General features: G+C 29.3%; 1 protein-coding gene across 5 annotated transcripts in view; it reads left to right on the top strand.

The window, feature by feature from the left end:
* The window catches only part of tty (tweety), a 356,795-nt gene that overhangs the window by 72,649 nt on the left and 261,007 nt on the right, over nt 1–23,139 (top strand). The window contains exon 1 of one of the 5 annotated variants that reach the window (XM_075375810.1): nt 18,634–18,730. The exons of the other annotated variants lie outside the window; for them this stretch is intronic. The gene's annotated coding sequence lies outside the window, so the exon portion shown is untranslated. Of the gene's footprint in view, nt 1–18,633; nt 18,731–23,139 lie in introns of those variants that run through there. 5 annotated transcript variants of the gene reach the window in all.

The raw sequence follows: 23,139 nt of genomic DNA, 5'->3' as shown, positions 1-23,139 counted from the left end.
TGCCAATATTGTTATTTTTTAATTGTTAACAAATGTGCTAAGAAAAATATATGACCTTAATTAGTTAAAATCTCGAGATACTGAGGATGACCTTACCCTACAGCCTCATCCCCTTGACCTTTTAAGTTGAAAATTTAATGGCATCGATGCCCCGTATATAGAAGTAATCTGAGCGAGTTTGTTCAAAATCGGTCTAGTAGTTCTGGAAATATAAGGTGATTTAGAGGCCAACGCCGAACACACCTACATACGAATATTAACATCCACAAAATCTCTTTCGGTTTTTTGGGTTCCTTAGGTGTCAAGATTCGGTGTAAACCGCGTATCCTTAAATTGAGCGATTACAATACTTTTCCTTCTAAAACTATAGATATGCCATATCGTTATCTAGACAGGAAAGTAAGAATTATATATTGTATTTTAATTGATTGATCCTATGCGGTATCTTCCTTAATTAATTTCTTTGTTTCCTTAATTAATTTAAAAATGTTTAAATTTAAGATCGTATAATTTATATATGTTAAATGTGATGTCCATAATTTAAAAATATATATATAAAAAAAAGTGGATGTGTGTTCATCCGCGCATATAAAAATACAGTTAAAGGAACCGCTTTTGGCAGAAAATCAAGAATTAAAGTTTAGAAAATACTATTCTCAACAGGAAAAGTTAAAAAACGGTGGCTCATTTATTTCAGGAATTTCATTTATCAGCCTTTATAATCTACATCTCTCTTCTTCTTGTTCACATTAAAAAAAAAAATCGTTAAGCAGTTTTTATCATAATGAGTTATTAAAAGTTTTGTAGACGGTACTACAACAAAACTATTATAATTCAAACATTTTAGCGATTAGATAAAATACCTAATAATTCTGGAAAATTTGAGTGGCAGCATAGTTGGATTGATTTAGAAATCGTTGAAGTGGTTACGCAGCCTGTTGTCTAGGCCAGCGATCTCTAAACCTTTTTGATCACGTACCCCTAAGACGACAATAATTATTATAATCATATAATTGTACATCATATAATCATATATATAAATATATTATATGTGTATATGTAATGAAAATCAAATTATTTATTTATTTTAAACAATTTATATACATTTAAATTAAATTGCAAATATACATTTTGAATTAGAACTTAATGTGAGCGATGTAATAATCACTTTCCCACGAGATAACCAACGAACTTCTGTGTGGTACAAGTGATTTTCATGGCTGCTACCCATTTCGTTGCATATTATCGAAAATATTCTACTAACAACAAGGTAACGTTCTGCAGCACACAATTTATTTTTGGCTACAATTTCTTTGCTGCAGTGGCTTGCCGATGGATAATACAGTCTACGAATTTCATGCGGAATGCTATTTCAATTATCTTTGACTTGAATTCTATTTTTCTACCACTTAAAGCAGCTGCTCCGTCGCCGATTACACTTACACAGTTTGCTTATAAAATGTTTATTTGTAAAAAATAAATAATTTAGTGTTGAAAAATGTTTTTGCCTGTACATTTTTTTTTTTATTAAGTGGCTTACAAAAAAGTAGTTCTTCGCGTAATTCAGTATTAAAAAAATATCTAATTAATACCATTAACTGAACAAAGTTGGCGACATCTGTGCTTTCACCTAGTATAGTAAATTTTCCACGTTGAGTAATTTATTTTAATAATTATTTCTTAAATTATCAGCAGTAATTTCTATACGCCTATCAACGGTATTTGCTGACAACAGAATACAATTTTATTTTTCAGCAAATTCTTCTCCATGTATTATTTGCACCATTTTTATTGCAGCAGGAAGAACACGTGTTTCGCCAATAGTGTGTTGCATTTTTTCTTTTGATATAAAGAAAGAAACCTGAAGAGAGGCTTCTAAACATTTATCATTAAGTATAACAGCTTTTTTTAAACGACTTGCTTGAGTATTACATACTTTTAATCGTTGTTTAAAAAATTTCGGTGGTTTTTCACGTTCGGGATGTTTAGTTTTTAAATGCCTTATTGTAGCATTGACGGTTTCATGTAAGTATTAGATAGCATCTAATAACATAAAACACATATAGGACAGGATTCATTGGTACGTTTGATGTAAACCCAAATTTTAAGTAATCTGCTTGATAATTTCGGACTTTGTGGTACAATATTTTTTTTTGTACACGCCATATCGTTAATATTTTAAATCTTTTGGTATGATTGTTAATGAACTTGAACAATTATCAGTGTCAACACTATTACTTACTTGAGCACCAGAAGTAGAAGCACTATCAGAATAATCTTCAACCCGCAGTTTCTTTGCGGACAATTTTTTAATTATTTATCAATTTTATGAGGGGTTTAAGATCAGTAGGATTTATGAGTCAACTAATCACAGTTATTATAATACACATTGCTATCTATATTAGTTTCGTACATTTCACGAAATTCAATCGATGATACAGATAGACGACCTCCAGCCACATGCACTATGGCGCACTGAGAGGCCGGGTCGTGAAACCAGACACAACGTCGGGGGAGCTCAATATCACAAATGCTCCGGCTTTAAATCTCTTGCACACGAAGGCTAATTTCTTGGCGTACCCTCAAGTATAACTTTGCGTAACCCTCTTTGAAGTTCACTGATCTAGGCATCACGTTTCTGTTTATGATGGAGTGTCTGCCGCCGTGTACAAGCCGCAAGGATGCATAGTACACTAGTTATTATCTAATGTGATAATCCACTCCTGCTGATTAAAATTGATTTGCGGTTGTAACTGTCAGTGACACGTAAATCCGTTCAGTTTGTAAGCCGATTGAGGTTAAGTCTGCTGGTTAAGTCTGCTGGACTCGGATTAATGACTCAGATTATACTTTTATTGTAGGATATTAATTTTATAATTTTCACTAACAAAAAAAAGTCTGAGTGTACACCAACATGACTTCCTTGTACGCCTATTAAATTATATATACATTTTTTGCTACATGTCATTTAAACTTATTTCATTTGAAAGTGAGATACGATCCTCCAATTCTTTATAAAGTGAATAGTTACACAATTGCTGAAATATTAGTTTTTATTAATGTCAAATATCTATACAATTATTAATTCAACAATGTTATCTGAAATATTAGGATAGAGTAAAAGTACCTTTATTACTCTTTAAACAAATGTATGTTTTATATCTATCTAATACTACTTTTTTAAATTATTATGATGTAACCACCAACAAAATTAAAAAAAAGAAGAATAATCCGATGTTTCACCAAATCTGATGTAGACACCACATGACTTACTCGTACGCCTGTTAAATTATACACATTTTTTTAAAATGAAAGGTACATAAAATTTCATTTCATTAATAACTTCTTATATTTTGTCATATGTTTTATTTTTTTATTGTTATTATTGAATTGTTATTTATTATAAAGTTTTATCTACAGTCAGAAGTTAATAATTATTAATAAATCAGTATATTTAAATTAAAACAAAAAAAAAGGAGATGAAGTCTGATTCGAACCGATGAGACTTCCCCTTATAATATTCAAATATTTCATTAATTAAAAATTTATTTGGCTGTAACTCTGGAAACAGTTAAATTAAGTACTACTTAAGATACATCGCTTTTCAACGATGTGGGCTTATTAATGCAGTTAAGAAAAAGTCCAAAATCCATTTTTTTTTTTTGGGGATTTTTGGCTTTTTTTGGACACTTTTGGTTCAGTCGATTGCAATCAAAAGGGAAGGTGCACAACTAGATGTTACAACAGTTGTAAATCCAAAATTTCAACATCCTATAGCTAATCGTTTTTTGAGTTATGCGAGATATGTACATACGTACATATACTCGTATATGTACAGATGTCATGCCGAAACTAGTCAAAATGGATTTAGTGATGATCAAAATGAAATGATTGATTTCGTTGAAATCTGAAATCCGTGATCACAATACTTTCTTTACTTCAAGGAAGAAAAAACAGTTGAAAAGAGTGAAATATTTCATAGAGGATTACGATTTTTTCCCATTAATTGCCCATTTAAGCTTACCAATAAGTAATTTAAAACATTAAAACAATTAAAAAACGTCCATAAAATCAGTAGTTAAGATTTTTTAACTTCTAGGTTTCAACCTATTCATTTTAATATTTAAAAAAAAAAAAATAGTTTTTTAAATAAGGCTTTATGAAAGAGGGAACATTTTTCAACTAATCTGAGAATCGGTACAAAACGTTCTTATCCCCGAATTTGACAATTTTTAACGTATATTTAAAGATATTTTTTATAACTAAATTTTTATTAATATTTTACTCCTTTAAAAATTATTCTTAGAAAGTAAATCTTTTTGATAAGCATCTACCGATCTCTCTTTTATTTATTAATTTAAATTTAATTATAGTTTACTTGTCGCAATTCATGGCTTATTTTTAGCTGAAGTAGTTATTAAGGTGTACTCGTGTAAAATCTGAAGGTCATACAAATTGGTTACGGACTTGGCCATTGTGAAAAATAATCTCGGACCAATTTATTTATTATTGTATAAATAATATATCAGTTTTTGAAGGAAAGTCTATTTTATAAAATAGATAAATATGGTTTTATCATTATTTGTATGTACGTATTTTTTCTCTTTAGCTGTTTTTTTTTTTTTATTTATCTGTATTTCTTCATGTAAAATAATTAATTCATTTTATTAATATCCTTAAATCTTTTCTAATATGTAAAACAAATTGTTAGGGATGTAGGATGTTGAGGGTATACTGAAATGAAACGACTAGCACTAGATAGGGAATCTTGGAGAGCTGCATCAAACCAGTCAAATGACTGAAGACAAAAAAAAAAAAATGTTTTCTAATTTTTTTCACGCGTTTCTGTAATTTGAAAATTGTTTGTGTTTTGCGATAATGAAAAATTTGTATTCAATTAACTAACTTTTTTTTTTTTTTTTTTAATTTACTTTTTTGTTTACTTTTTCGTTCTTAGTTATTTCTAAATTTAAAAAATAATGATTTTTTAAAGTGCTTTTGTAAAAAAACAATTTGTTAGGTTCTGTCAAATAAAAGTTAATCATTTATTCCATTCAGTTCCTCTTGTAAATATTTATTTATAAAATTTATAACCAACGTTGTAAGGGTCTTTTTCAGAATTCGAACTTTCCCATCATTCGTTAGTGAATCAGGCATGCTGACTTAACATCTATTTTTAATTATCAATGTAAAAAAAAAAAAATCCGGTAATGCTTGCTATATTAATCACGTTATATTTTTGCAGATTAGTTTCAAGCTTAATAATGTTGTTCGTTTCATAAGTTTAAAAAAAATAATAATCAAGCGGTATTACAGGTGCTGAATGATGTAAATCAATGAAGATTTATGTACAGTATACAAAAAAAAAAACCCAGTTATTAGATCGTAAGTAATCGGGGATTATTGCAATAAATATATATATATATATATATATTTTTAGAGTACTTAATTACAACATATATTACTTTATAAACAATTGAATCGAATTAAAATTGAAGTGAAACTTAAATTAAAAAAATTTAGAAGGCATAACAAAGTGGTAGTCGCAGATGAGGTCAGGAAGCAACGATCCGATTGAATGAAGAAATACTGGGAAAATCGAAAGGCCATACTAATATAGAAATTCGAGAGGAATTGAAATATGGATGACTTAAGTGGTCCAATGTGGCCTTGAAAGTAAAAAATAAAAAATAAAATTGAAAGGAACAGGAAATTAGTATATAAAATCAAAGTTATAAGTTAAAAACATAATAATAAATTTAGTTAAACTAAAAAAAATAAAATTAATGTAAAAACGTGCTTTTTATTTAAGGAAATAAATATTAAAATAAATACATTTCAGAAATTGAGTCGGATTTTACAATAGCATTCTGTTTTATTTAAATCGTTTTAGTTTTAAATATGAGATGAATAAACATACAAAAAATATTGAATTTGAGATGAAAAACTTCTCCCGGAATTTTGTAATTAATGGAGTAATACTTGTATTAAAATAATTCATTATCGATTTAAATTTAAATTTCTAGAGGCGAGAAAAAAGTAACTAAAAGTAAATGGAACGGAAATCATGATTATATGTTGTTCCATTCTTCTATCATTTACAGTCTGCTGCAAATTTATAAGAATATTACTTTTATTATCAAAATTTTCTGCAGTTTGAACTACTGTTATTAATTAATGATTGAGAATCAATATTGATTTTTAAAATAAATATTTTACAATTTATTACTATAACGTTGAATTTCTCTTATTCTTACAACAATTTAGAAGGAAACATTTATGGGTAGAAATTTGGTCGATAACCAAGAAGTGATACGTATTTAGAATGAAGTGTCTTAAATGTAAGTCGGTAAAGGTGTAACGGGGAAAAAAGGATAGATGTTAGTCATTGGATGAAAAGAAGATGGCTTTCAGTGTAGTTCCCATGAGACTTTAGAACTGAATCTAGGGTCTTAAGATTGATGGGACGTAGAATATCTGAAACGAATCGGAAAATGTTGCGTGAAAACAGAACTTCTTGTTAAAATGTGTGTAAGAAATGCTTTTATACTAGTATGTACGGTTTCTCTATAGTTGTAATTTTCAATAAATATTACACTTAAAATAACCTTTCAGGGCTTATTTTTTGTCAGAAATAATTTATCGTAGTTCTTTAAAAGGAAACGTTTTTTAAACAGTAATCTTTATGTGCGTTGCGAGTATCAGGTATGAACGAACTGTACTTAAAATTAAGTAAACGTTAAAGTTTATTTTCCAATTTCTTATTATGTAAAATAAAATATCACAATCGGTTAAAAAAAAGTTCTTCTGATATGAGTTGGAAAACAAGTTACGCCCAAAAATTTTACAAAAGATTTATTAAAACTTTGATAGTTTTAAATAAATTTTTTGAGATAAATATTTTATATCTCCTCTACCTATAAAAAAAATACATGCATTAAGTCGTCGTAGGTAGTCTGAATCCGAGGTTTAAGAGTTTTTACGCTTTTTACTGGGGTTGCCTAAAATGACAACAGTTTGTATTTTATAGATTTAATCTTTATTCTTCTTCGAAAAATTGTACTAAAAATACTCGATTCGAATTGTTTAAAAAACGATTAACGCATTAAGTTGAAATTTTGGACTTATGACTGTTGTAACATCTAGTTGTGCTCCCTCAAGATTTGTATTCTGAACTTTTGCTTAACTGCAGTAATAAGCTCTCATTGAGAGCTTTTCAACGACATATCATAAGTACGTAGTTCCATTGGTTTCAGAGTTATAGCCCAATTAACTTTTAATTAATGAAATATTTTGATCTTATAAGAAGACACATCGGTACGAATCGGACTTCGTATTCTTTTTTTAACCTTTTTTTAAATTTAAATATATTGATTTATTAATAATTCTTAACCTCTGATTGTAAAAAAAAATTTACGATAAATAAAAAAAACAATATTAGAAGTTATTAAAAAAATAAAATTTTATGTAATTTTCTTTTAAAAAAAATGTATATATGTAATTAATAGGGGGACAAGTAAGTCATGTGGTGTCCATATCAGATTTGGTGAAACATCTAATTATTCGTTTTGTTTTCATTTTGTTGATTGTTAGATAATAACAGCTTAAAAACAGTATTGAATAGATATAAAACTTATATTTATTTAAAGAGTAATAATAAAGGGACTTTTACTCTATCCTAATATTTCAGGTAAGATTGTTGAATTAATAATTGTATAAATATTTGTGACGTTAATAAAAATTAATATTTTAGCAAATGTGTAAAATGCTTACAAGGAAAGGAAATCATGTGGTGTCCCCATCAGAATTTTTATTTATTTACTTACATATTGCTTCAACAAAGTAATATGTAAATAATATATTTACCGAGTGGCCCTTTTATATCTTGATTATACTGTCAAAATACAGTATATACGCGCGCGTTTCCATCCGTTTTACTTTATATTTAAAAAATGGTTATGACTTATATTTCTCTCTCTCTCTCCCCCTTGCCCATCCAACTCATACCTTACTTTCTAATCCCTTACGATCCCAGTATGGTATTACACGACAGCCCAAAATGAAGTGGTGTTAAGTGTTTAGGATGTATGTTTGTTCCACCGTAGCACCTCAACGGCTGAACCGATTTAGACGTACGACCCCGCGTTGGATTCCTTACGTTAGCGGGCGTTTCCTAGGGTATATATGGGTGTTTAAATAAATATTAAAAATTTGAAAAAATTATACTGTATACATAATTGTCACCCGCACACTCTTTAATTATTCCATAATAAAGAGCAATGTTTGTCAGCAATTTTTTTTTGGCAGTCGCGTTTTTTTATTTTTTAATAAAATCTCTTGTTTATTAATTCCGCTACTGATTGGTATTCCAATTCCCTTATAATAATATTATAAGGGAATTGGGAATTGGGTATTCCCAATTGGTATAATAATTCCCTTTTGACTTTGGAAACCGTGTATAAGCCCTTTTTTGTTACTTTTTTTTATGAAATGATACTTTTTTTATTGCTTTACACAAATTGTCCCAGTTCCTCTAATGTTTTCCGTTTTATGCCACCCAAAAATTCTTCCCCAAATCAACTCAGTATCACTCAAAAATAATTATTATGTTGAAAAAAACAATTTGTAGGCGAGAAAAAAGGTAAAACATTTGTTTCGTCAAAAATTGTTTTTTCGATTTTTTTTTTAGTACTAAATCAAGGGAATATAATTATTATTTCTTTGTATATTCCTTTAACCAGCAGTAAATAAACATAATAATAGTATCAAATGATAACTGCGTATCTTGTAACCATGTATTATTACGTAAACCAATTTCTGATGGGCAGGTTCGTTTTTTACATAGCTATCTATCACGTCCATTTAAATTCAATGTCATTAAGTGTACTCATTCAATATAACCATTTATATTTATTTATTTTATAAATATAATTTAACCAAACTTAACCTACTCTCGCTTCGCTCGCTAACCTTGACTAATTAACACAATAATGTTTTGAATATTTAAATAATAAATTCAGTTATTATTGTACTTATTTATTATTTAGATAATCAAAATATTACTGCTAATTAGTCGAGCGAAGCTAGAGTACGTTAAGTTTTGTTAATTTATATCTATAATTATGAGCAATAATGCTTATAAAATTTTGAGTTCGTTTGGGCAAGACTTTTTGGGTGGCAGAAAGTATCCAAGATATATTAGCATAACCAAAATTTTCTTACCTTGAAATTAATGATTTTCATCTTACAGCCAGTCCGCATGAATTACAGAGTAAGGATGTTTTTGGAGTGGAGGGGTTTGATTATTATATGCGTTTTATTGAATATGACATATTAACTGTCTACGTATTTTTTTTTTATCAGCTAGGTGTAGAGGGAACAGGAAATCACTACTACATTCCTCTCTTTCACTAGTAAACCTGGCATGATACGCTTGCTACTTTTTAGAGTAACGTTTTAGTAACGTCGATAGCTGGTTTGTGTACAATATCATGTCGCCCATAACTTTAAGGCTTACGTCATTTTTATATATTATTAGCAGACCCGGAAATGCTTCACTGTTGCTAGATTTGAGTTTATGTAGATTAAATGCACATATTCAAAGTTTGATTAAAAAAATGAACATTACGGAATTTCACAATATTTAATATTTCTCTTTTCCCCTTTTACCCGCGCGTAAATCAGCTCAGTAATTTATTAGGCTGTAGCGGACACACTTACGAACATTGACTTTATATATATATATATATATATATATAAAGATTATATATATATATATATATATATATATATATATATATATATATATATATATATAAAGAAAGTCTGTTTGTATTTTTATTTTTGTGTTTCGTAAATATTTCGACACCAGCGCCACCTAGCGGGTATAGTTTTTGCAAAGACTTTTCTTTTCACGTAAATAATATGTATTCTGAATATGTGACAAATCGGTCCATAAATACAATTTTTGTAATTATCTCAACCCCAGCGCCACCTTTTTTTCCCTTTTTTTTTTTTTTTGTTAAAGAGGTCGGGAATCCCATTTACGGACGCTTAAGCACTGTCGGGCTCGCTAACAGGTGCCGCGCGATGTTATAAATATGCGTATGTAAACCTGCGCACTACCGACTAAACCGCTAACGAAGCATTCCTTCTGGAAGGGGGTTACACGCCCACTCACACATTACGCCATAGTGCAATATAAACAGAAGCACATCAGTTACAGCAAAATAACAGCAAACAAGAAACATCACCATACATCAAGTAACTATGTAACTATTCGAAACTACATACTACATACTACACACAAAGAAGAAAGTCACACAATATCTGTGGATGCCAACAGATACGGGAGCGCAGTGTTCGCGGCCTCTTCATCTAGGCGACCCCCACACTTACGAGGGACCCCCTACTCGCTCACTCACGGACCTGTCCGCCCCCGCACTCTCCGACGCCGCCCATTGTTTTGTGACTCCTCCCATGCTTGGAGGTCCCTCATCATGATTTTCACATACGTAGAGATCGCCTTCCAGTTTTCTTTCTTTTCTATCATTATGTCCATCAGCTCCTCAGGCTGGAACTTCACTTCCCTACCTAGTACGTCAAGTAGCTCTGTCCTAGGTCCTTCGTATCTCGGACAGTGGAAGAACACGTGGTATGGCGTTTCCTCCTCCTCGCATACCGGGCAGTTCTGTTCGTCGTCGAGGCCGTACTTATGAAGGTATGCTCTGTATCTCCCATGGCCCGCTTTAAATGGCGCTGTAAACCCCAGCGCCACCTAGTGGGTCCTTTTTTTGTAGAGGGTTTCTCTCCATATAAGTAACCCTTATTCTGAATACGAGCCAAATCGGACCATAAATACAGTTTTTCGATATATCTAGCGCCATCTAGCGAGTCCAAACTAATTCAGTAATCTTCGCGGGAGTGCGCACAACTCACCAAAGATTCTTTGCAATCGGTCAAATGGTATAGGAACACATACGGGACACAAACAAATATTCATTTATATATATATATATATATATATATATATATATATATATATATATATATATATATATATATATATATATTATATGGTGTAATAGTTTAACTTATGTTTAAATTAAATCGGTTATTGTATATTACTTTTTGACGTAATTTATAGTATAAATTTTATTTTTAGAACATTTTTTGTTAAAATGAGATTAGTTAAGAATGATTTTAGTGATTTAATTAGTATTTCAATAATTTTAATTTGAAAATTACATATATTATTCTATGAGGGTTTTTTATGAGTAATCGATAGATAACTTTGGTTTCATTGTGAAAACCCGGACTCTTCACCGATTCAAGAGTCTAGGTCAGAGTTATTGTAGCTTGATTAATTTAAATATTACGTCATCTTTCTTTAGATTTATTTAAGCGGATTGTCTCATTTATATTATAATGAAATAAAAATAAGGATGAATCATGAAAGTAAATCGATAGATTACTACTTATTTTAACCCATATATATGGAGTGTGCTCTTATTTACTGCGGTGCGCCATTTAAAAAAACAGCAGGAATGCTAGGGGACGCCTACTCTTGCTGTGAAATCATTGTATCAGATATAATTATTCATATTAAAATTTTTACAATGTTGGTGTTCACATATTCCCTTTAAAAAAAGAAAATTATTTATTTTCCTAGGAAAGCTTTCAACGGGGTTTTGTATCATGATAAACTTATTTTTATTATTATTTTATTAATAATAACAAGGGTAGTAATATTAGAACAGATTTTCTTTAAACAATTCTTCTGGTTTAAATGAAAATCAATGTTTTATAAAATAAAAATAAAAGAAGTTTATTCATTATATATATATTTTTTTTTTTGCACGAAATGTGTTCGTTGATACTTTGTATTTTTGCCTGATGATATCGCCACATAAGCTTAAAGCTTATGGTTGGTTTTTATTCTTTCAAAGATTATTTTAATTCTTTTAAATCTTATTTTAATACTTTAGTTTACAAATAACTAAAGAAAAAAGAAATGAAAAACTGCTGTTGTCTCAAACTTAAGCGATTTGTTCAAAAGAAAGACTACAAGACTACACCTCATTGACACATCATACATATCAGCTCCCACTTATTGGGCCACTGGATCGCTTATTGTTCACAAAATTGAACAAATTGCTGCGTACACATTAGGATAGAAAATAAATTAAAATCTTACTTTACTACAAATGGTTTAGAAAAGTATTTCAAAAGCCGTGATCTTTTTATATAATCTGAAGATATCTTCAGATATAAACATTAGTTTAATAAAAAAAAAAAACCACACCATAAAATTAATGGATTAATTAATATAATGACAAAACAAGCATTTACAACAGAACAACAATAATATTTAGTAAATGAAAGTTAAATTCGAGTAAAGGTGTAAAGGGCTACATGGAAAAGGGAGAATGACATAAACAATGAATGAAATATATAAAGCAATCAGTGTTCCAGTCACACTATACAACCATCAACATACGTATACAAAACAAGGATGCCAACTTTTCCGACGTACACCACCAACAACGCAGGCCAAAACATTTATCATCAACTAAAATCGTTCTGTCACATATAACATAAATTTATGTACGCACATATTATACAGCTTCCGTATTTTTAAGTTAAATACCGGGCGTGACTTTCATTTTTGACCAGTACATCGACATGTCGTTGTTAATAATTAGTTATATTCAAAATAGAAGTAATGCAAGCGAGATTTACCATAAATAAAAAAAAAAAGGTATTAACAAACGTAATATATAACTAATTTCATTTCAACATAAAATTATTATGCAATAAGAATGAGTACGAATACGGAAAGTTTTAAGTCTTCTCGTTTTAGACATGATGATTATCGAGTTAAGAAAGAATATCTCATCTGAACGAACTCCTTTAATATACTTTTAGCATTATTCGTTAAGATATTCTTTCAGGTATCAAATATTTCATCGTTTCACTATGTTCTATTCGACACGTTATCAACCAATATTGTTTCCAATGTTCTATTTGTTTCCATTGATGTATCTAACACAGTTTGTTTCTTAGTAGAAATAGTCAAAGATGATCCGAAAAAGAAATAATTATGCCCAGAAAGCGTAATTTATAGTTATTTTATGTGTATTTAGTTATACTTGAGAACAATCATACTATACCAAGTATCTACAGGGAAAATGAGACATGAAACGGGTTCCTTTTTTTCTTTTTCTACTGAATATATTATTTTAAAAATCATTGAAGTACAGAACTTTCGGAAAATCGCTTTTAGGAGTATGCTTTAGAATTATGTTGCATTGTGTTCTTTCGCGTTAGATTGGTTGTCCTGTAGGTTCGTTGGACATTGCTGATTAATAAACTAAGACTTCAGTTTTTAAGTTGTCATAAAACGTGCATCATTTCATTTCGTTTATTGGAATCAATAGTTACGAGAAAAATAAGGTTTATTTCGTGAAGGTAACAAGTATTAGGCCAATCAAATTAGATTTTTACAGGCCAAAATTAGCCTCCGTTAGGTAAGACAAGTAAAAAATAGGAAAGATTCCGTAGAATTGATTCAATTACTTTTCCGCTTTCTCATTTTTCCGCATCATTTTCAAAATGGCGTCCGTAGTTGGGGAAAAACAGTTTTTCATTTTAAAGAAAAACTGGACTTTCACAAAACAAAGTTTTAAATAAAAGTTTTAGAACTTTTTGAAACAAAACTTTTAAGCCCTGCCCGATGTCAATTGATTAACAAATAAAATAGTTAATGAAAAGAAACCGCTAAAAATAATATTTTCTTCAATTATTAATATCTATAAAATGAAAAAAAAATGTTTTGACGAAACTTCCAGAATATGTAGTCCTTGGCGAGTAGAATAACCTTTTTTGACTTTTGCAAAATATTCAATAGTTTTTGTAAAAATTAAGTTTTTCAACAATTTGCACAGGTACTAAATGTTCAAATATTGTGCGTGTTGCATTGTGTATAGGCGCGGGGGGGGGAGATTGACTTAATCTTAGCATCCTCAGCTAGTCTGTCAACCGACGAGTCAAAGTCTCTCTCCGCCCACCCACATCAACGTGCCGAATGGAATAAGTATTTTACGGGATCCAACATAATGTAGCTTACAGTGAAATAAACGTAATCGATTGCTGCGAAATAATTTTTATATTAAAGTACAAGTATTCGAGTACAACGTGTGCATATATTGACAAATGAGGTCGTAGAAATGTTTTGAAAAAAAATTATCTTGGCTCTACTAGGTTGTAGAGCAAAACCTTTTCTTTTTTTTAAAAATTCGTAGAAAAAGTGGCAGAAATGAATGACAATAATGACATTGGATGGAATTTTAACTTTAAAAAACAATTGAAGTTTTTCGAGCCGAAAAAAAAAACGATATTTTGATCGATTTTTCGCATATTTCCAATATGCACACTTTTGCACAGCTTAGTACAACTCTTAAAGAAAATCTTAAGCCCCGGATGGACCATCTAGGTGCATTACAGTATCAGTTATTCGAATTTTAAGAAAACGTATTTTTTTCGAAAAATCAATTTTTGCAAAAACTATTAAATATTTTCTTTAAGTAAAATATATAAATATATAAAAAAAAATAAAGCGACAATGACAAGCCTCGTTGGTTCATTCAACACCTTACCATTTCTATCGCTTCATTGCCCACGATCTCCACCTCCTCTTCAGTCTTTGCCGCTACCAATAAGGCGATGTCGTTGGCAAATACTGAAGGAGTAATACCCCTACTAGGGAAATCCAAGCTGTACACCCCATAGACCATATTCCACAACAGAGAATTCAACACCGATCCCCGGGGGACCCCGCATGTAGTAAAAAATCTCACTTGTCTATTTCCCATCAGACAGATCAACGCTCTATCAGACACATAGTCCTGCAGCAGGCGCCGCAAAGATCCTCTGATCTGTCTGTCAAGATTAACACGACACTATTTGGAAGACCGAGGCTGTGATGGGAGGAACAGGTCAGAATTTAATCCTTAAAAATAAGGTAGAGTTGAATGTTATTAATCTGAAGGAAGTATTTCCTCTGATTTATTAGTCTTTCAAAAAAGGTTTTTCTCTTAATAAAACATTTTCTTAATGCATTTCGTTTATTTATTTTTTTTCTTGTACAATCGTTCTGTAGTTTATATTTAATCACACTTTTTCAATTTCTGATTATATCAATCTATAGAATTTTATTGTTGTATCGTTACGGGATATAACGTGTTTTGTCGGACGTTGAAGTCATTTCCTTTCGTTATTGGTAAATAAGTTATTATCGTGTGGGAGAATAACAGTGTGCTCTCCGCTGATGCTATTATTATTGCAGCTACGGTTTGGCCGTAATTGAGTTGTTAAGTTGTAACTTACCCGGCACAACAAACCACGGTTGATGACTCAGTCATCTAACACAATAGAGGGGGGATGCTTCCGACTGTATATAAGACGGGGAGATATACAACCCCTGTCTTTATCTTTCTCCGTCCGCTCATATTATCTGAACATTTGAACTGGGTCATTTGATTAGAATGACATGTTTAATAATAATAATATTATCTTGTAGGTTATATACAATAGTATTTTATTTATTTCGATTCCATCCTGTCATTTTGTTGTTTTGTCGGATGTTTATTTAAATTATTCAATTAATTTAATAAGCTATATGATTTTTGTTCGGAGAATAGTCTGTTTATAAGAAAATGTCACTGTAGTTATTTATTCTTATTCTATTACAATAACGTGCTGCTATTATATGTAATAAATTTTAATGTCCTTTTTACTCTTGTCCAGTAAAAACAATGCTTTGTTTCGTACAGAAACAGGTAATTTATTTGTCGTGTTATCTGTATAATTTTTTCTTTATGGCTGCAGTGATATAAAATATTACATTTTCTTATGTTAGTGATTTTATTAGATACTGACCCTCTTTGATAAAATGTGTAAAGTTTCACTTGGATCGAACATTATTTTGTCCTCACTGGGCTTAGTAATTGTACGGTGTTCATATGTAACAACATCACATAATATTTGGCTTATTGAAGAAGTCAGGGGGAAATCTCCTTCTCGTTCCATAGGAAGTCTGATATGGGATTCATAATGTTCTTGAGGTTGGATTTATTGTTAAAGAAATGCTTTTAGTTAGGTACCCTACAACTATTACGTGATACGTTACAGTATGGATATTATAGCATCAGTATATTTTCTCCATTGTACTGGTAATTAAGAGAACTAAAAAGAAATAATTTTATTTTTTCGTATCATTTAAAAGTAATTATGTATGACAATTGCTTTTATATAAGGATAGTTAATGCATGTACCATGAAATTTGAGAATTTATATTTTCTTCTTTTTACTTACTTGTACGAAGTAAAGGCAATATTGTGATCGAAAAAAATGTCGGTTTTCAGATTTCAACTGAAATATCCATTTTGACTAGTTCGGTGTGACGTACGTATGTGTGTATGTATCTCGCATAATTCAAAAACGATTAGCCGTAGGTTGAAATTTTGGATTTAGGACTATTGTAACATCTAGTGGTGCACCTCCTCTTTCAATTGCAATCGATTGAACCAAAATTGTCCAAAAAAGCCCAAAATCCAAAAAATTGGATTTTTTACTTTTTCTTCATTGCAGTAATAAGCGCTCATTGAGAACTTTTCAACGATGTGTCATAAGTGGTACTTAATTTCATCAGTTCCAAAGTTATAGCCAAACAAAATTTTAATTAAGAAAATATTTGAGTCCTACAAGGGAAGGCACACATCGGTTCGAATCAGACTTCATCTCTTTTTTTTTTTAATTTAAATATATTGATTTATTAGTAATTATTAACCGTGATTGTAAAAAAAAATTACAATAAATAATTATTATTCAGTAATAATAAAAAAATATTAAAAAAAAGAAGTTATTAGTGAAATAAAATTTTATGTATGTTTCGTTTAAAAAAAATTTGTATGTAGTTTAATAGACGTACAAGGAAGTCATGTGGTGTCCCCATCAGATTTTTAGCTTGAAAATATAACAATAATTGAATCTGACTTCATCTCCTTTTTTTTAAACTTTTTTTTCTCAATTTAAATATATTGATTTATTAATAATTATTAACGCGTGATTAAAAAAAAACCCTTAGAAGAAATCATTATTCAATAATAACAATTTAAAAAAAAATTTTTTAAATAAGAAGTTATTGGTGAAAAAAAATTTATGTACTTTTAAAAATGTGTATGTGTAATTTAATCGGTATTACATATGTGTTGATGTAATAGGTTTGATGAAACATCTGATTATTTAATATTAATTGAAAATTATAATTTAGAATCGTATTACTTTTGGATTTTCTAGTTTAATTTTATTTAATTATTCTGGAATTTCTGTTAAATCTTATCTACATTAAAGTTAACTACAGAGTGACTGAAAAATAGACCCTCACAAGAACAACACATACACTGAAGCATGCATGCTCAATCTTTAATAAATTGCAAAAAAATCTTTTAGTTCACTAATTCTCTGATATTGTCGGATAGTATTCTCCCTAAGTCGGAGTTGATCATCATTTTGTTTATTTGTTTTTTGTTACCGATCATTTAACCGCTCTTTGATTTAATTCTTCTGATCTTAATTTGTTTACACGTTCTCTAGTTTCAGCAATTGTGTAACTGTCCACTTTATTATAGAATTGGAGGATAGTATTTCACTTTCAAATGAAATAAGTTTAAATGAAGTGCAACAAAAAATGTGTATATGTAATTTAATAGGTGTACAAGGAAGTCATGTGGTATTCACATCAGATTTTTTTTGTATGTTTTAATTCGATTTCAGATAATGGAGTTATTTTTTGTTCTTAATTCTACACGTATGTTTTTTTTATTAATTTATTCAACTCTTATTCTCATTGGAACGAACTGATTTTGATTATCCGCTATTTATTTTGTAAAAGAGTTCTCTTTAATGGTCTTGTTATAGGATTTCTCTAGACAGATTTAAGTGAAAGGATTTTTTTATTGAAATTCAACAGAGGCCTGCGTAGATGATTTAAATACTTTTTTTTTCAACAGTGATTATTTATTACGATAAAGTGATAATATTACATATACAATCTAATACAATTCTGATATTCAACTATGTTCTTAATGGTGCCTCATAAAATAAATTGAAAAATCTCAGGTTAAAAAATTACCCATGAAGTTTAGTTTTAACTCATGAGGTCACTAATAGCTACTTAACGTCGGTCGTCTCATTGTATTTCATTTTTTACTTTTTTTTAAAATGATTTTTAGTTTTTTCTTCCTAACCACATTTTAAATTAAAATGAAATTAATACTTAAAAACTGCTTAAAAATAAAATTTAAATTGTAAGCCCCGTATGACTTTAGTTAATGTTGTAATATTATCAATAAAAAAATTAATTATCTGGTCATTTGATTAAAACAAAGAGAAGAAACTGACCGTTCATTTCGATTGAATTAGTCTGCAATATGTTCACAGTAGTTTATTGTGAACTCTTGTTTCAAGTGACGTGTGCGTACTGGAATTACGGTTACTAGTGTGGTGGGGGAAAATTGGCCAAGGTCACCCCTGTACCGGTTGATATGATTCTTAGATCCTCAGTGATGTAGCGTAATTTATAGTGTACTGATGATCGGTGATGAATCGGTGTTTGATTGGTCGTGTTTTTCGTCCGTAAATCAGGTTGGATTTTTCTTGAAAATCTACGGTATTAGTAACTTAGTATTTGTGTTGTATGTTTATACTCGTATATATTATATTTATTTATAAAATGAGTGCTGTGAAAATTGTTTATTTAATATTAAATTTATAAAAACCGAGTTTTTTCTTCTTTTTTTAAAGAAAAAGGAAAGACGTGAGAGATAAATATTAAACATGAAAAAACACGACTGCCAAAAAAAACAATTACTGACAAATATTGCTGTTTAATATAGGATAATTACTAATATAAGATAATTAAAAAGCGCGCTGGTGACAATTTTGTATATAGTATAATTTTTTTAATTTATTTAAAGATATATATAATTATATAACCTATGACACTTCCTGTAACGTAAGAATTCCAACGCGGGATCATACATCTAAATCGGTTCAGCCGTTGAGCTGATACTGTGGATCAAACATACATATAATACGCCCTAAATACATTACACTCCTTTTTGGGCAGTCGTGTAAAAACACTAGTAAAACAACTTTACACGTATGATATAACGAGGTTTCCTCGTTTTATCGTTTCGAAGTGTTGAAATTCGAGTTATTCAGAAACCACTAATTAATCTGAGATTTTTTTAAAATTTATTTAAACACTCCCGGTAACATTAGGATTCCAACGCGGGTCATACAACTAAATCGGTTCAGCCGTAGAGCTGCTACGGTGGAATAAACATACATTCTAAATACATTACACTCCTTTTGGGTAGTCGTGTTACAATAGAAATTCGTGAAATGTTGTGAACTTAGCCTAAATTTTTGTTTTCTTTTTGTGTGAATATTTTTTTTATAATATTACATTTTATTATACGTATTTATAATTTTTATGTAAAAGAATAAATTTATATAAATATTATAAAAATAAATTATATTTATGAAATATTAATATTATTATAAGGATTTTATAATACGTATAAAGCTATATTTTCGTGTTTCTGCTTGTATGCAACCTAAAGATTAAAATTAAAGAGAATATTGAAAACATTTACATTCAGTATCACTTCTATATATATATATATAGAGAGAGAGAGAGAGAGAGAAAGAGAGAATGAGAGAGGGAGAAAGCAAATTTAAAAGTTAAGTTTACATTAATTAAAAGATTTTCGTTACCTCCATTTACATTTTACTGGTTTTGTCAGACAAGGCTAATTTATAATTGTTAACCTTTTGGGGTGTTATTTTGCGTAGAAATAAAATTAGCACACATTTTTACGGTTTTTTTTTTCAATAAAAAACAATAAAGTAGCTAACTGATTGCATTTTAATGATACCTTTTGTTTTATTCATACGAAACGAAGAAATGATTCCATTTACCGAAACGTTGTGTAACTCTGTTATCTTGACATTTGAATGAAATAAAAAAATTCCATTTCAAGCATAAATTAATGCTTTTTACTTTAAATTATAGCTGCTGGTTGAATGTAAATTTAAACAGTTTGTCAGTGTTAAAATTTTCAATTCTTTTACTTATTTAGAACGAGTTAAACTTTTAAATAAGTGATACAAATGAAATCGTTTCTCAATTTTTTATTTTTGAGATCGAAATTATCACTTAGTAAAAAAGTGTAATAAAGAATTATTGCATTTTGTATTCTCGTAATTTCAATTTTGATTTCAGTCTAATTCATTTTTACTTCCTTGTACAAAGTAAAGGAAGTATTGTGATCGAGAAACATTTCGGTTTTCATATTTCAACGGAAATATCCTTTTTGACCATCCCTGAATCCATTTTGACTAGTTTCTGCGTGACGTATGTACGTATGTATGTATCTCGTATAACTCAAAAACGATTAGCCGTAGGATGTTGAAATTCTGGATTTAGCACTGTTGTGATATCTAGTTGTGCACCTCCCGTTTTGATTGTAATCGAAATTAAGATTAAAATTTGAGTTAATGTATTATTTGGATCTTAAAGGGAAGGCACATCGGTTCTAATCTGACTTTTGTTTTTTTTAACTTTTTTTTATTTTATTTAAATATATTATTCTAATATTGATTAATTCGTGATTTTTTTAAAAAACTTTTACAATAAATAATAATTCATTGATAAAAAGAAAATGAAAAAAAATATTAGTGAATTAAAATTATAATAAAATAAAAATAATATATTTGGTGAAACATTTATTTAATATTAATTGAAAATTATAATTTTGAATATTATTATTTTTGGATTTTCTTACCAAATTCTTATAAAATTGTTTATTTTAAAAAAATCATTTTATTTAATTATTTGACAAAACTAAAATATATTTTTTAATTCAATTCAATTTATAGTGATTGTTGAAAACTTTTTTTCACTTGTGCGTAATGTGCACATGATTTCTGGTGTGTCGTATAAATAAAATTTAATAATAATTAAAATTATTCCGTTTAGTGAACTCCTGTATACTGGTTACAAATATTATTTTTTACCTTACGGTGTAGAGTAATGAGTATTTGTTATTGAATTATTTGGTAAACAGTTTACTTAAAAGAGTAATCAAGGGACTTTTACTCTAACCTAATATTTCAGATAAGATTGTTGAATTAATAATTGTATAAATATTTGATATTAATAAAAACTACTATTTTAGTAATTGTGTAACTGGCCACTTTATAAAAGAATTGGAGGATCGTATCTCACTTTCGAATGAAATAAGTTTAAATGAAGTCAGCAAAATTGTGTATATGTAATTTAATAGATGTACAAGAAAGTCATGTGGTGTCCACATCAGATTTTTTATTCAGTAATTCTAGTAGTTAAGCTAAAATTTGCATACTGCAAACTTCTTCCTGTAAGATTTTTAAACTTAAGAAAAAAACAATAATACACTTTAACTAACTTTAGTACTTTGATGTAAAATCTATTTTTTATGATGACTTAACAGCGAAGGGGGAGAATACAAAGAAATAAGTTGCGTGAAAAGTTCGAGGAATTTTACATGTTTAATTGGACGAATCCCCTTCAGTTAAAAAAATGAAATAAAAACTAAATGAATGTTGAAATAAAACAACTTTTAAGAGATACTAATTATATTTTTACTGTTGGGATTTGTTTTTCCCCCTATTAAGTTATGAATGTGGATTTTTTTGTTACGTAATAAGGCTAATGGTTGAAAATTAAACTTGTTTACGGTACTGGAGGAAAGTTTGAAGTTAATTATGGTAAACATTAATTTCCTAATCTATTATATAGCCAGCAGCATATAAGGTTATACGATATATATCGAGGAGAGTAATTGGAAGTCTGATCAACTAATTTTTTTATACAGGTGCAGCGTTGTATGTTACCCATTTTGAGTTGGCAACACTGTTTTGTGGCTGCTATAGGAGTCGATGAGTTACCCGCGGTCTTGAAATTTATTGAATATTGGAGCGTTGATCCACTGAGCAGCGCATTTTACTACCTTATACGAAGTAAAGGAAGTATTGTGATAGCGAAAAATTTCATATTACAACGGAAATGTCCATTTTCACCATCCCTGAATCCATTTTGACTAGTTTGAACGTGACGTCTATACGTATGTATCTCGCATAACTCAAAAACGATTAGCCGTAGAATTTTGAAATTTTCGATTTAGGATTGTTGTAACATCAAGTTGTGCACCTCCCCTTTTGATTGCAATCGACTGACCCAAGTGTCCAAAAAAAGCCAGCCCAAGATCAAAAAAATTGGATTTTGGATTTTTTCTTAACTGCAATAATAAGCCCTCATTGACATCTTTTCATCATAAGTAGTACTTATGCTTATTGGTTCCAGAGTTATAGCCAAATAAAATTTTAATTAATGAAATATTTGGGTCTTAGATGGGAAGACACGTTGGTCGAATCAGACTTCATCTTTTTTTTAATTTAAATATATTGATTTATTAATAATTATTAACCTTTGATTGTAAATAGTTATTATTATAATGAAAAAAAAGTAAAAGAAAAAATAACAGACGTCATTAATGCAATAAAATTTTATGTATTTTTCATTAAAAAAAAAAAAAAAAATGTGTATATGTAATTTAATATGCGTACAAGGAAGTCATGTGGTGTCCACATTAGATTTTTTCATAGCGTTCATGTTTCTCATCCGAAGAAAAGTGCACGCAACATTTCTCAAGACAATTCTTCCACTCGTTAATTCGTTGTTAACTACATAATAATTGTTTCTTTCTGTTGCATACTTCCTAAGCCATTGTTATTCTTGTTTTTATTTTATCTTAACGATGAAATACATCTGTGTTTATGTTTCATAATTACTGTGCACCTCATGTTTCATGAAATTTATATGGCATTAGGCGTGCACTAAATGTAATTTCTCACATAGTGTCTTAAAAATTCATAGATGACAATCATGAACAGTCCGGTTACAAATAATGAATAGGTATTGTATCGGACTGAGCTCTGCGTACTTGAAAGGATGTGATTTAATATGTAGTA

Source organism: Lycorma delicatula, chromosome 9 (assembly GCF_047948215.1).
Source record: "Lycorma delicatula isolate Av1 chromosome 9, ASM4794821v1, whole genome shotgun sequence".
NCBI lineage: Eukaryota > Metazoa > Arthropoda > Insecta > Hemiptera > Fulgoridae > Lycorma > Lycorma delicatula.
Note: the sequence above shows the minus strand (reverse complement) of the source record. Positions and strands in the feature narration are given on the sequence as shown.